This window comes from Lissotriton vulgaris, chromosome 8 (genome assembly GCF_964263255.1).
Source record: "Lissotriton vulgaris chromosome 8, aLisVul1.2, whole genome shotgun sequence".
Classification (NCBI taxonomy): Eukaryota; Metazoa; Chordata; class Amphibia; order Caudata; family Salamandridae; genus Lissotriton; species Lissotriton vulgaris.
The window spans coordinates 742,737,012-742,753,330 of record NC_141696.1 but is presented as its reverse complement, the minus strand read 5'-3'; the positions used below and the strand labels follow the sequence as shown (position 1 = coordinate 742,753,330).

At 45.2% G+C, this 16,319-nt stretch overlaps 1 pseudogene; it reads right to left on the bottom strand.

Moving 5' to 3' along the window:
• Positions 1-607: 607 nt before the first annotated feature.
• Positions 608-13,247, bottom strand: LOC147697942 (fez family zinc finger protein 2-like; annotated as a pseudogene).
• Positions 13,248-16,319: the final 3,072 nt, after the last annotated feature.

The following is a 16,319-nucleotide window of genomic DNA, read 5'->3' as shown; positions in this document are numbered from 1 at the left end:
TAGAACTACCTACTGGTGACCGCCAGTAGGATATATATATTTTTTTCAAAGGTTTTTTAAATGCTAATTCCTAACTATATCAGGCCTGAAACCTATGTTTTTTTCAGTGAATTTCGAAAGTTTTGTAAATGACAATTTTTACATGTATTAATTGTTATATTTATTTTTTTATACTGATTTACTGCATTTTTAAATTTTTTTTTTAGATATTTTATTTTTCAAATTACATTACATTACAAAATATACTTTCTCAGAATGAATTACTTTAGTTTAAATACTTTGAAATTGTGTTGCCCATTGGAACAACTGTAACTACTGTACTTAAGTCTATTGTCTATTTGCAAACACAATGCAACATTGACCTCAATGTGAATTTCTAGTTAAATGCAATTAGTTACTTTATGGATTACTTTTCTAACCACAGGACTGGATCCTAGATTCAGTCCTTGGACATCTCCTGTAAGCGGTTGAGTAAAGCGTTTTAGTTACAGTAGTGTTTTTTAAGGAATATTATTGTATTTTAAAAGTTGACTGACATTTTTTCACATAGAATCACCAATGTTATGCTATCACAGAAAATTCCTTTAGCAGGTAAGTAGTGCTATCGTCACTTTTTCTTACTCCGTGGTAGATCCTGAATCAAGCACTGGGGCATCTCCTGTAAACAGTTGAAAGAATGCGTTAAAGTCATACAGGCAATTTTGAAAGAATATTTTCAGTTTTTGAAAATAGACACTTAGAAACTTTTGTGGTGAAAACCAGACAATGGATTCCTATGGGAAGTGCAGGGGCTCCAGATCGACATGAGCTGATTGAAAAACCGGATTCGATGTTGGAAATTATTTTGCAAAAGATGAGGAATTGTACAGAACAAAAAATATTGTAAATAGCCTTGAAAAAGCCCTGGCGCAAATCGCCATAGGGGCGAAACACGTGTCGGCTGTCCATGTTTTTATCTACACAAATAAAGAGCAACTTTTCTACAAAATAAGGACTTTTTGATTCTGTTTATACAAATAAGGATTGAGCCTAAGGACATTAAGACCTAACACTTAACACTCCCATTACCCCCTTCAAAACTTCATTGTCTAAAAACTCAAGAGGTCCAGAGTTTTTTGAGTGTGTTACCGTCACCAAAACCATGTGAAAACTGATGTGGACTTGGATTCTCCTGTGGACCACTCCCTCTCTGTAGAAAACCTTCAGTAAGCGCCACTGAGCTGCGTTGCAGAGAGGTGTATAAAGGGGCGTGACCTCAGAAAACCTCTCTGCAACACAGCCCCCTGGCACATACCGGAGGTTCCTGGTGGGCTAGTTGGCCCCCAGGGACCCCAGTTTTCAGGGGGAATTATTTCTCCCTCTGCAAACGCACCAGGGGGCGTGTTAGCAGAGTGGACGAAGAAGGGGGAGTGGCCTCCGGCCTGATTCCGTTCTTTTTTAAACAAATTTATAGAAGGGGGGCTCTTTAGCCCCCCATTCTTTTTCTAATTTATTGGCCCTGGGGACCCCATCCCCCATGACCTGCCCCCAATTTTTTATAAAAAAAAAAAAATCGAGAAGGGGCCGCGTGGCCCCCCTCCCAAGGCCATAATTTGCCCCGGGGCATGGCCTTTTTAAAATAAATTAATATTTTGGAGGGGGGCTGCCTTGCCCCCTCCTGTGGCCAGTTCTGGCCCGGGGTCCCATATCCTGGGGGCGTTTTTTTTTTTTTAAATACATATTTTTTTTGGGGGGGGGGGAGTGGGCTGCGTGGTCCCCCTTCCAGGCCACTACTAGCCCCGGGGACTCCATACCCCAGGGCTGGCCCTCTTCGTTGGGGGGCGTTGGGGGGTCCCCAATCCCCTCACAGTCCCAGCCTGCAGGAGCCGGCATTGCTTTTCCACATGGGAAGCAGCTAACATGCGGCTCCCTATGTGGAAAAACAATCTACTTTCCTATTTGGAAGAGAGAGCAGGTCTCCTGCTCTCTCTTCCAAATTGGAAAACAGTTTGCAATGACAGGGTGGGAGCCACGAGGTTCCCACTCTATCAATGCAAACAACAGTGTCCCAGGGGTGGGCACCCCGGGACACTGCAGGAGCCGCCCCTGGGGGGTAGCAGTCCCCAGGGCCTAGACATTTTCGAGAAGCCCCGGGGGTGCCGGTCCCCGGGGTTGGGGGGGCCTCAGAGCCCCCTCAGTTAATGTGTTGAAGGCCCAGGGTTGGCTGTCCCCGGGGCTGCGGGGGGGCCCGTGAGCCCCCCGCATATATTAAGTTAGAGCCCTGGGGGTGGTGGTCCCCGGGGCTGGGGGGGCCTCAGAGCCCCCAGTTAATGTTTTAAAGCCCCAGGGGGTGGCGGTCCCCGGGTCTGCGGGGGGGCCCCGTGAGCCCCCGCATATATTAAGTTAGAGCCCCAGGGGTGGCGGTCCCCGGGGCAGTGTGGGGGGATTGGGAACCCCCCACACACTGTTTTTTTGATAAAGCCTCCGGGATTTGCCCCCCGGGGGCAAATTACCATATTTAGCGCGGAGATCACGTTTTATTTTTTATTTTTTTATCAGCAGGATGCGCGGATCCTGCGCGGATCCTCCTGTTTAAAAAAATAAATAACATGTTTTGGCATTGGGGGTCCTTGTGGGACCCCTGAGCAGGCCTAATGGGTCAGGGTGTTTCTACCCTGCCCCCTTTGTGTGTTTTCCGTGTTTGTTTTCTGCTGTCTTGTGCCTCGGTTCTACCGAGGCACAAGATGGCTGCCAGCACTTCCTGGTTTGGAGTGTTGACAACCAATTAAAATACAGCTCGTGCACGGCAGGGTGCATGTAGGCTTCGCTTAGGGTACCTGGATCCCTCCGCGGATCCACAGCGCCCATATATACATAAATTACTTTAACTGTCATTTTCTCAGGAACTGCTGAACCGATTTACACCATTTAAGCAAAAGTCTGAACTAAGGACTACCTCTTTGCCAAATTTGGTGTAATTCCGTTCAGCAGTTCGGGTTGTAGCTACGGCTAAAGGTCCTATGGGAAATTGCATGGGGAAAAAGCGTTTTGGGACCCCCCCTTTTTTCTCAAGCCCCGCTTGACGAATCACCGTGAAACTTTCAGAATAGGAGCGGACTGGAGCTGGCCAAACGTTTTGAAAATTTCGCGAAGATTCGTCAATCGGCTCCAAAGTTATTCCAAATAGAATGTTACGGATTTCCTATGCATAATAGGTCCTAACTATATCTACCTACTGACGACCGCCAGTAGGTCATATATATATATATATATGTCCAAGAAAAACTGCTTTGATAAGCAAAAACACGCACTCGGAAAGGTGCAGCTAGTAAGGGTTTATTCACGAGGTTACCTCGTGAATAAACCCTTACTAGCTGCACCTTTCCGAGTGCGTGTTTTTGCTTATCAAAGCAGTTTTTCTTGGACATTGTCATTACTCGGCGGTGGGATTGGCCGAGCGCAACACGCCACCTGACCATGGGATATGGATCCCGGCAACTAATCCTCTGCTCAAGTAATTGAATATATATATATATATTCACTGAAAAAACCATAGGTTATAGACCATATATAGTTAGGAATTCGCATTTACAAAACCTTATTTTACTCACACAAAACCATTGAAATTCCATATATATAGTTAGTTGCACTAACTATATATCGCGCACCCGCAATCCACTGCTGATGATGTCACATATTACATCATTCATGACATGGTCAGTGACATCACTGATGACATCACTGATGACATCACTGATGACATCTCATTTGACATTACTGATCACATCACTGATGATATCATTCATGTGATAATACGATGAACCTCTTCAGACTCTAATATAACCTTAGATACAATCAGTGTAAACAGACTCTCACAGACTGTCACTCATCCATGGAGTTACTCACACACCTAGTCAGTCATGCAAAGAATCAATCACACCTCCATTTCCTCAACTATACAGTTATACAAACTTTACTTATTCAAACATATACTAACACATATTTACTCTCTTATACAATCCCTGATACAAGTTCACAATGATCCATACAGCCACTCACACATTCACTGGCTCTTATGCACAGTTATTTATATATGTCAACTCTCACATGTACTGTGTTTTACATATGTACTTACTTTGACTTGTTGCACTGAGATATCCATTCACTCACCAATACACTCATGCACACAGTCAACCGCCCATACAGCTGTTTCCACATGCACTTTTGAAACCATACATCTTGTGAATCAACTGCTCACACATCTATGCACAGAGTCATACACCTCCCAGCCACCCACACACACACTCAGTCTCCCATACAAATACTTGGGCAACCAATCAATAACCCATATAGTTACTCATATAGCTACTTATCAACACATGCAACAGTTTACAGAACAACAGACATAATGATGCACAAATTAAGACAGTTTAGTCACTAACCCATGCACTCATTGAGACACATTTAATCACTCACTCATACAGTCAGTCATGCACCTACTAAATCCTTCATCCAGACACTTATACATCCACTCATTCTTCAGTATGTAAGACATATTTTAACTTTACAGAAACATACAGTCACTGGATGTTGTCATCAGTGATGTCATCAGTGATGTCATTTGAGATGTCATCAGTGATGTCATCAGTGATGTCACTGACCATGTCATGAATGATGTAATATGTGACATCATCAGCAGTGGATTGCGGGTGCGCGATATATAGTTAGTGCAACTAACTATATATATGGAATTTCAATGGTTTTGTGTGAGTAAAATAAGGTTTTGTAAATGCGAATTCCTAACTATATATGGTCTATAACCTATGGTTTTTTCAGTGAATTTTCAAGGTTTTGTAAATGCTAATTCCTAACTATATATGGTCTATAACCTATGGTTTTTTCAGTGAATTTTCAAGGTTTTGTAAATGCTAATTCCTAACTATATATGGTCTATAGCCTATGGTTTTTTCAGTGAATATATATATATATACATACATATATCATCTGTATATCTATATAAATACAAACATAAATGCATGCATACATATACTTATATGCATACAGATGCATGTTATTTACATGAAAGTTGAAAAAACACTAATAAAAGCAAAGCTAAAAAGCCACCTCATTACAAACAGAATGGCTTTAACTTAAACGAGGGCGAGATCTATTGCATTTTCAATGCTTGTTTACTTTGGTTCCATCAAGAAGGCATTCAGATGCGTCACACATTTGCCATAAATTCTGAATGTTAGCACTCTAGTTGCACATTAGATCACTGTAGTAAAGCTACTGCTCACCAGGGACGTCTGCTGCTGGTATTCAAAGTGCATGTTTCAGTCTGCATGTCAGAATTTTTTTAATGAAATAGAAGAGGATTTGAGAAGTCACTCAAAATGATCCCTAATTTTTCTTTCTGAAGCACTAATTATACTTTCTATGGCAAAATTAACCCCCTCATGTTGTTCCTTTTTAAATTGAGTGTTTTCAGACTTACCACTTCATTCCAATCAAGATGGCTTCAGGTGTGCCATACCTTTGTAATAAGTAGGACTGTTAGCGCTCTAGTTGTTCTTTAGAACACTCTAGGAGGCTGCAGTAGAACACAAAGGAATCAACTGACAGTCTCTGTCCTTGTTGGATGTACATGTTTTACTGAGAATGTCAGACTTCATTTTCACATGACTGAGAAAGATAATGTGAATTTACAGAAAATATGCTTTCAGTTTAGCTTATAGATCCCCTTCCAAACCACAGTGGGAAAATCATGAGATATTAGTTTTCTTTCAAACAATATTCATGATATCACAGCAGAAGGTTTTTTCACATGGTAAAATCACCTTAGAACCCACCACAATTCCTAAAACGAGTATGGTACCATCAACAAATGATTTATAATGTAACTAAAGTCCTAAAACCCTCTATTAACTACAATGCTTTTTAATGAGGTGCTATCATGTATATTGGTCCCAAGATGGCTGCCAACACTTCTTGGATGAAGTGCTGACAGCCAATCAGATCAGATGTGTGGTTAGGCTCCGCCCAGATATATATCTTTTTTTGAACCTAAATTACTCAAAATCCACTGGAGCACATATATTGAGACCTAGCAAAGGCACATCGGGCTAACAGTCCCTACAATTTTGCCAAGTTTCGTGCAAATCCATTCAGCCGTTCGAGCTAAAAGTGAGGCCAACCGCCCTATGGAAATTAACATGGGAAAAACGCGTTTTGGGACCCCCCTTTGTTCTCGGCCCCCCCTTGATGAAACCCCCCAAATTGTCAGGGGCTGCTCAGAAACAGAATGTTCCATTTTCCTGAAAATTTCAGCCAATTCCGTCCACAAACGCCAAAGTTATTAGACATAGAATTTTCAAAAATCCCATAGAGAAAAAATCCTAACTATATATACCTACTGGCGACCGCCAGTAGGTAACATATATATATATATATATATATATATATGTATGTGTATATATATATATATATATATATATATATTAATATATTACCTACTGGCGGTAGCCGGTAGGTATAAATAGTTAGGACCTAGTTTCCATAGGAAATCCACAACATTCTATTGGGAATAACTTTGGCGCTGGTTGATGAATCTTCCCAAATTTCTCAAAGAAGATGGCCCGCTCCGCTCCTCTCCTTCCCTGAAAGTTTTGGGGAGATTAGTCAAGTGGGGGCTGTGAAAAAAGGGGGGTCCCAAAACGTGTTTTCCCCATGTTAATTTCTATAGGACCTTTAGACACGGCTTCCGCATTGAACCGCTGAACGGAATTACACCAAACTTGTTAAAATGGTAGAGTCTGGTACGCAGATCACGCTTTTGGTTAAATAGTGTAAATCCCTCTAGTGGTTCCTGAGAAAATTAAAAGAGAAAACAATGATATATCTGTAAGAGCGCACCTTGCGCGCACCCTGCGATTTTTCGGGAAAAAAAATTAGGGGGGGGGGGGGCTTGGGGGGCTTCTGTCTTTTATTTTAATGTCTTTATTTTAATCTCGAGGGTGCCCACCCCTCGTTTTACCCCGAGATCACCGCCGCGGCCAAAGCCGCCTCAAGATGGCCGCCGCCTGGTTGTGGGCGGGGCCGGGAGGACGTGGTTTCTGCTTCCCCCTGCCTGGGGGAAGCCTTCAATGTGCCCGCCGGTCTCCCGTGCCGAGGGGGAGACCGGGTGATGCTGCCGGCTGGTGCGGGGCTGACCTTGTGCCCCTTGCTATACAGTACACAGAGAACTGCTGTGGTGAGGCAGGCCGCACCTTGACCACCTCCTGGCAGCTTTTGCTCTCTGGCCACCAAGAGGAGGACTGTGAACGTGGCCACGCCTGGCCCGGGGGTCGGGGCCCGGTGGCAGCCGAGGAGTGTGTCCGTCGTCGGCGCGTCGACTCGGGTGGACAGAGCTGCCTCATGACAAGTAATACACAGAAATTAAGTCACCGTTTTTAAAATGCTGAGTATAACGCACTTAAAAACAGGCCACAGTAAAAACAATTCATGTTTGTTCAATTACAAAACAGGGTTGTAATCATATAAAATCGAATCGAATGTGCAAGTAGAAAATAGATAGAGAGCCTACCAAGCTCTGCGCGTCTGCTCCCTTTCACCCTCCGGCCTGAGCTGGGACATCAATAAAGGATAGGAAGGAGAAGCAGCGTTTACACTTGGCTACCGTTTTTTGTAACCCTATTGCTGACACTGATTCAAGTCAAGTCAAGTCAGAGAATTTATATAGCGCACTACATACCCAGAGGGTCTCAAGGCGCTTAAGGAGGGGTGGGGAATTACTTGTCAAATATCCACGTTTTAAGTTGCTTTCTGAATGCTTGGTGGTTCTGGGTAAGGCGAAGGTAAGTGGGAAGTGAGTTCCAGGTTTTAGCTGCCAGGTAGGAGAAGGATCTGCCTCCCATGGTGGTCTTGTTGATGCGAGGTAGAGTGGCAAGGGCTTGGTTGGAAGATCGAAGCTGGCGGGAGGGGGTGTAGAAGGACAGTCGTGTGTTGAGGCATTCTGGTCCGATTTCGTAGAGTGCTTTGTGTGCGTGGGTTAGGAGCCGGAAAGTGATCCTTTTATTGACGGGAAGCCAGTGGAGGTTTTTCAGGTGACCAGAGATATGTTCTTTACGCGGGATGTCTAATATGAGCCTGGCTGAGGCGTTTTGGATTCGTTGGAGTTTTTTCTGGAGTTTAGCGGTAGTCCCGGCGTAGAGGGTGTTTCCATAGTCCAGTCGGCTCGTGACCAGAGCGTGGGTGACCGTTTTCCTAGTTTCGGTGGGGATCCAACGAAATGTTTTTTTGAGCATGCGAAGAATGTTGAAGCAGGATGAGGAGACGGCGTTGACTTGTCTGTTCATTGAAAGTGAGGAATCCAGGATGAAGCCCAGGTTCCGTGCGTGGTCTGTCGGGATGGGTGCTTTTCCAAGGGCTTCTGGCCACCAAGAGTCGTCCCATGCGGAGGGGGAGTTACCTAGGATGAGGACTTCTGTTTTATTTGAGTTCAGTTTCAGACGGCTGTGTTTCATCCATTCGGCTACTTCTTTCATCCCTTCGTGTAGGTTCGTTTTGGCGGTGCTAGGGTCATTGGTGAGTGATAGAATCAGTTGAGTGTCATCCGCGTAGGAGATGATGTTGAGGTTGTGTTGGCGGGCGATGGCCGCGAGGGGGCTCATGTATACGTTGAAAAGGGTGGGGCTGAGTGAAGATCCTTGTGGTACGCCGCAGATGACTTCAGTGGCCACTGACTTGAATGGTGGAAGGCGGACTCTCTGGGTTCTTCCGGTGAGGAACGAGGTGATCCAATCCAGTGCTTTTCCTTGGATTCCGATGTTTCTGAGGCGCTGTAGAAGGGTGCTATGGCAGACTGTGTCGCTAATTTGCATGTCTTGCTCAGTGCATAGCAGCTTAAGAGCAAACCGTAAGTTCTTGAGGTGTATAGTTTATGGCCAGCATCAGCCGTGTGATGTCATCAATGCTAATAGGGTGTATGATGTCACTTCTGCTACCCATGTCGTTTTGGTGAAAAAGATTCATCATCACTGCGATTGACAGTAGACTCCTGACACTAACTAATGCCAAAAATCCACCTTCTTTTAAAAGATGGAGGCCACACAAGCCGGTATATACCAACCTTTTCCGTCTCTTCCTAGGCGTACCTGTTTCGCTCCGTAGCAATCCAATTACTCCCCCGACCCCTTCTTGCTTCTCCTTTTGCCTGCCTTCTTTTTTCTTTAATCTGTTTACTTCAGTTTTATGTATCAGTTCTGTTCTTATTGTGAAGCGCTCGGACACCTTCGGGTAAAGTCCGCGCTATATAAAAATGCATAAATAAATAATAATACCTTGAAAACATATTTTGAGTGTATGCTATTGCGGGCGGCAGCTTTCACACCCCAGCGATTAGAGGGTGCAGGCGGCGAGGGTAACTTTAAGTGGTGCAGGGAACAGTCACAGGACCGTCCTTAGGCTGCACGAGTGGGCGGCGTGGCTTCGCACACAGTTTCTGTTCTCACCGTGCGATGATGTATGCCCTGAATTACTGCCGTGATCTGACTACCCCGTCACCCACGACCCGTCCGCCAAACTGATGGTGCCTCAACAGGCCCTGTAGCGCTGCAGTGAGTGCAGCAGAACTAAGGGCATAATAAAAATGTAGGGCCTGCGCCAGTCCTTGACTCGAGGCCTAGGCCATGGAGGCCTCTGCTCACGGGGCGAGAGGAGGTCGTGGCGGCTGTCTGGCCTGTACCGTGACAGCACTGCAGTGTTCCCCACCCCACAAGTAAGTGTCTCACACTGACTACCTTTAAGTAGCAAGCAGTCGGTTGTTTCATACAAATAGTTGCTCTTATTACGGTCTCACTCCATTCGCTGCTTGGCATTGAAAGATACCAGCTCCTCTTCATCGGATGCGTGCTGCTCACAAATATCACTGCCTTACTGATGTTGTACTAAGCGATTGATTCACTAATGGACATTATTACTGTATAACCTACTTCTTTTGTTAATGTTTGAATTCTAGCATTGTATGTGACTGTTTATAATCATCCTAAAAAATGGACATAAATGTGTGCGCCTTATAAAAATACACATAAAGAAAACATGTATTCCCTCCTTCCTCCTCCAGCCCCCAGACCTAAGCCTCCATTTATGTAACGTCAGGCCATCTCCTGTAGCACTATCTCTGCTGGAGGGCGGCTAGAGTACTGCAGGGGAAGCCTGAAACCTTTCACCATCTCAGTCGTGTTCTGTTTGCAGTGCAGATGGGGAGTTTCGTACATTTACACCCGAGTATTGGCACAGGCAGCCAGGGCCCATAGGAACTGCTTGAGCTAAGAAGGGGCACAGGCAGTGAGGGTTTCCAGGTAGGCGCACTGTTAGAACTGAATTGAAACACCCACAGGCAGGGCTGTATCTGCATACATTACAGTTTTAAAATAACTCTTAACATTATTACCCAGATCTGTAGTGTTACTTTATAAAAAGATTGTTTTATTTGATTATTGTATTTAACATTGCTTCTCTGCTTATAACATTCTAGTTATTAGTCACCATATATGACTAGGCAAAACGTTTGCTTTCTTGCACCTGTGCATGTAGATTACTCTGAAGATGTATGTCTGTGAAGGGAGATTATTCTAAGTATATGCTATTTTAATAGCACAAACCAAGACAAGTGGAGTGATGTACATAGTCAAGGCACGAGAAGTCAGCAAATGATGGGAGAGGTACCTGGATTCTGGGAGGAGACATGTAATATTACTGCATTCTGCTGTCCTGCTCTTTAAAAAAGTGCGTGTACAACTCTTTCCTCAGTTGAAGTAGTGTTGAGGCAGTCCTGATGGATACAGGGATGTTTTCCAGACCCTTCATGCATAGATAGAGAAAGTCAATTGCCTGTTTTATAACTCTTTAGAGTTTTTGGTCACCACTCTTTCAGCTTAACTATGTGTTTAAATATATGATCCTAAAGCCGATCTCATTGCTCAAATAGATGTAATTTCTGATATTTATATGTTTCCCTCATCTTCATTGCTTGATTTTGCAGGCCGCGAGGAATGTCACTCATAGTTGGTGAAATGTCACTCATAATTACACTGAAATTATGAAAATGTCACACATAGCAATCTGAAACCTTGGCAGCTATGGTGGGCCCTTACCATGCTCTGCACCCAGAGCACTGTCCTGGGGTCTGTTACTAAATCCTGGACAAGCATAACTGTCCTGGGGCACTTGCAACACTCTGTACCCAGAGCAATGACCTGCACACGGAAAACTGTACTGGTGGGTCCTTGCATGCTCTGTACCCAGAGTACTGACCTACCGTCTCCTACTACACCCTATACCCAGAGAACCGTTCTGGTGGCCCTTACCATACTCTGTACCCAGAGCGCTGACCTGGCGTCCCTTACAGCACCCGGTACCCATAGAAGTGCTCTGGGGGTCCTTACCTTGCCGCAGACGTCACACGTGAAGTTCTTCGGTTTCCCATCCGGGGCAGTGGAGCTGAGTTTGCTGTGACTTTTGACCCCGTTCCTGTCCACGGAGAAGGCTGTGTTCTCCTTCATCACCTGGTCCAGCTGCCCCGGCAGGCGCTCCTTGTGCGGGTACTGAAGGTTCGAAAACTTCTCCGCCGCCAGGCTCGCCAGCTTGGCATTTTCCAACAAAAGCAGTGTCTGATGGGCGGACAGGGAAGCCTGGAACTAAACGTTTTAGATGCCGGAGGGGAACAAGTGCCCGCTGAGGAGGTCGTGCGGGTGGTACGACGAGTCCACATGGTTGAAGTAGTACAGGGACCCGTTGTCGGGCATCCCCACTGCCTGGTTTATCACCTGCGGCTTGATGACCCGGCTGGTGGACAGCACGGACTGCCCAATGTTCAAGTCGCTCTTGCAACAAATGCCACAGATGGACTTGCACAGCGAGCTGCAGACGGCGCCCCTCAGGCTCGACTTCCAGAGCTAGGAGTAGTTCAGGAGAGACTTGGGGTGCATCTCGTAGCCCACGGGCTGCATGGGCAGCATGCAAAGTACGGGGGCACACAGGCTGGGCGCCTTCTTGGACTCGGGCTCCGTGCCCGGCCTGTGCTCGTGGAAGGCGGCTAGCCGGGGCTCCGCGCTCTTTGCCATGATCCTGTCGATGGAGAACGCCAGGGTCTTGGGAGTGCCGGTGCCCGGGCTCCTGCCCTCGTGCCGGGGACAGGAGCAGTACAAAAGGGGGTGGTGATGGACGGAGCATCTGAATCAATCAAACACTCACACACAGTCAAAACATCTGGGCTGAATCCATCACCGTTCTTTAGCCCACTCTGCCACCCCAGTTCAGACATGGTTATATGAAAATCAGTCTGACCCTGTGCCTCATGGGAACAGTCCAGCCCGAACTGCCAAGCCATGTCTTCCCTGGACCGGAAACAAGCTTCCGAGGACCGGTTTCTGGCATTCGAGCCGTCTTCAGCCCGGCTTGCTTGAATCCAGTGGCAAAGTGAGCAAGAGACTCACGTCTGAGCATACCCTGCCACACTTATGGCGGCCAAAAGCAGTACAAAAGGGGGCGGTGATGGACGGAGCATCCGAATCAATCAAACACTCACACCCAGTCAAAAGATCTGGGCTGAATCCATCACCGTTCTTTAGCCCACTCTGCCACCCCAGTTCAGACATGGTTATATGCAAATCAGTCTGACCCTGTGCCTCATGGGAACAGTCCAGCTCGAACTGCCAAGCCATGTCTTCCCTGGACCGGAAACAAGCTTCCGAGGACCGGTTTCTGGCATTCCAGCCATCTTCAGCCCGGCTTGCTTGCTTGAATCCAGTGGCAAAGTGAGCAAGGGACTCACGTCTGACCATACCCTGCAACACTTATGGCGGCCAAAAGCGGTACAAAAGGGGGTGGTGATGGACGGAGCATCCGAATCAATCAAACACTCACACCCAGTCAAAAGATCTGGGCTGAATCCATCACCGTTTTTTAGCCCACTCTGCCACTCCAGTTCAGACATGGTTATATGCAATTCAGTCTGACCCTGTGCCTCATGGGAACAGTCCAGCCCGAACTGCCAAGCCATGTCTTCCCTGGACCGGAAACAAGCTTCTGAGGACCGGTTTCTGGCATTCCAGCCGTCTTCAGCCCGGCTTGCTTGAATCCAGTGGCAAAGTGAGCAAGGGACTCACGTCTGAGCATACCCTGCCACACTTATGGCGGCAAAAAACGGTACAAAAGGGGGGACAGGAGGGCACCACGATGGGCTCCAGGGACGCCGAGCTCGCCATCCTTGCAGGGGCTGGTTCCTTGGTCACTGCGAACTAGTCTGCATTCCGGGGAAGCCGGAGCACGCACCACTCAATTGAGCACCCAGCCCGCGCCGTGCCACCCATTTACATTCAAATGAACATACCCAGGAACAATGCCACCCGGGGGGCCCGATTAGTGCTCATTAAGTGGCACACACAAAGTAGCAGACATGCTCGACCTTGTTAGGGAGCACCCAGCGATCTGCAGTGCCCGGCTCCTCACACGGGAAGTGTGACTGGGGGGGTGGGGGGACTCGGAAGTGCCTGGTGCCACCAGAGCTGCTAGGAGATGCACTCCGGGGAGACTGCCTGGCTGCACTGTCACTTTGTGATTGCCAACATCTTCACCAGTGCCACATCGCCGTCTCGTGCAGGAAGCTGACATCATGTGGAGTCATGGCAGGCAGAGTATGGCATGGGAGGGCCACTGTGCAGCAGCTCAGATCACCAGCAGCATGCGCGGCTGTCACTAGCCACAGTGCGCGACTAGTCAACAAGCTGCTCACCTGATAATCGAGAAGTTGTTTTCAAACAACTTGAAAAGTGAGCCAGTAAAGTGGCTATCAGTTTAATGGAAATGACAATGTACCAGAATATATATCTGCTTATCTAATGGCTTTTCCTGATGCTGCACAGTGTTGTGGTGCTGGAGAAGATATACGATTTTTCCAATAGTGTGCAACATCGGTAAATAAAAAGACATGATGCCACTGGTCGCTTTATTCCACTGACGCATGCAATCACCACACTGATGACATCTCAAATGACATCACTGATGACATCTCATTTGACATCACTGATGACATCACTGATTACATCATTCATGTGATAATACGATGCACCTCGTCACACTCTAATATAACCTTTGATACACCCAGTGTTAAATACAGACTACAATTCTTGAAACCATTGACACACCAATACCAGTTACTACATAGGCACTCACTGATTCCTAGGTCTACACACACATCCACTCATTCACCCATACAATCACTCATACATACAGTCACTCATCAATGCAACACTATTGTATGCACTCATACACCTATGCAGACACTCACACACTGCCACTCATCCATGGAGTTACTCACACACCTAGTCAGTCATGTAAAGAATCAATCACACTTCCATTTCCTCATCTATATAGTTATACACACAACACCGTACTTATTCAAACATATACTAACACATACTTACTCTCTTATACAATCACTGATACAAGTATACATTGATCTGCACAGAGTCACACACCTCCCAGCCATTCACACACACACTCAGTCTCCCATACAAATACTTGGGCAACAAATCAATAACCCATATAGCCACTCATATAGCTACTGATCAACACATGCAGCAGCTTACACAACAACAGACATACTGAAGCACACATTCACACAGTTTAGTCACTAACCTATGCATTCAGTAAGACACATTTAATCACTCACTCATACAGTCAGTCACGCACCTACTAAATCCTTCATCCAGACACTTATACATGCACTCATTCTTCAATATGTAAAACATATTTAAACTTTCCAGAAAAACAGTCACTGGATGATGTCATCAGTGATGTCATCAGTGATGTCATCAGTGATGTCATCAGTGATGTCATCAGTGATGTCATTTGAGATGTCATCCGTGATGTCATCAGTGATGTCACTGACCATGTCATGAATGATGTAATATGTGACATCATCAGCAGTGGATTGCGGGTGCGCCATATATAGTTAGTTCAACTAACTATATAGGAGCAATTTCATTGTTTTTTTTATATGTTAATTCCTAACTATATAAGGCCTGAAACCTATGTTTTTTTAGTGAATTTTCAAGTTTTTTTAATGCTAATTCCTAACTATATAAGGCCTAAAACCTATGGTTTTTTCAGTGAATATATCCACACTGACGAAGGCAGCACGCCGAAACGCGTCTGTGTAGAGCGCCTGCAATAATATATCTTGCATGGTTGAAAGGACCCCTCGAGTGCTGTTGTTTTCTTCGAATGGGAAGAGAAGTTGGAGCGTTATATATATATATATATATTAACACAACAGTAAACCTCTTCGGTAAGAAGACACCGCACACCTCTTGGAATGTTTAAGTTTAGGGTTTAATGACCTGTTTTACTCCTTCCACCTACGCGTTTCGAACACTAAGGTTCCTGATCACGGTAGTAAACATAAGTCCATTGTCAGTTTCTCTTATTTAAACAGAGTCACCATATTAGCACTTATTGATGCATTATGGGCTACGTAGTGAAATACATGTTACTAGCTATGTTTATAGTTTGTCCATTTTACACACCTTCGGATGTTACTTTACCTCAGTTCAGGTGGTTAAAAATAGGTCAAAAAGACGGAATACTTTCTCGTCAATTAGCGAGACTGGGCAGATGTACCTACCCAACATATAGTATGGTTGGAATAAATAGTACAATAACACAGTACTCAGTGCCAATTTGCTCCATGGGGCATAATGGACTTAGTGTCCAATGGTTATTGGCTGAGTGCCTGATAATGACCTATTACCCTTGAGGTGTTCACCATCCTACCCAAACTCTGGTGCGATATAATGAATAAAGATTATTACTAACAAGAGATTCAGTTTAAATCTATACGACTACTTATTTTCCACAGTCTCATGATATCTACATATATTCACGGGTCAAAAGAACGATAAGCAATGGTGATAATAATAAGTCACATGCAAAGATGCAGACCTACAAATCAAGTGAGGATTTGACATAGCGAACTATTTCCAACAAACAAACGTATTTATAAAGGAATTCTGTCACTTTTCTTAATTTCATTTTTTGGGAAATTTTTAACCAAGGATAGCATTGTCAGTCATAAAATTTGTATTTCATTCACAAGTTCTTATTAGGTATTTAGAAGTGCACGTGCATCTCTTCATCTCCATTGAGTCCCCACGGAATTCTGGTCTTAAAATGAATTATTAATTTCGACTCCAAGCTTCTGTTTTTTAATGCGATTCCCACCTCTCTTGTGTTCAATGATGGTCGCTAATCCGGAGTATTTTATATCCTGCCAGGTT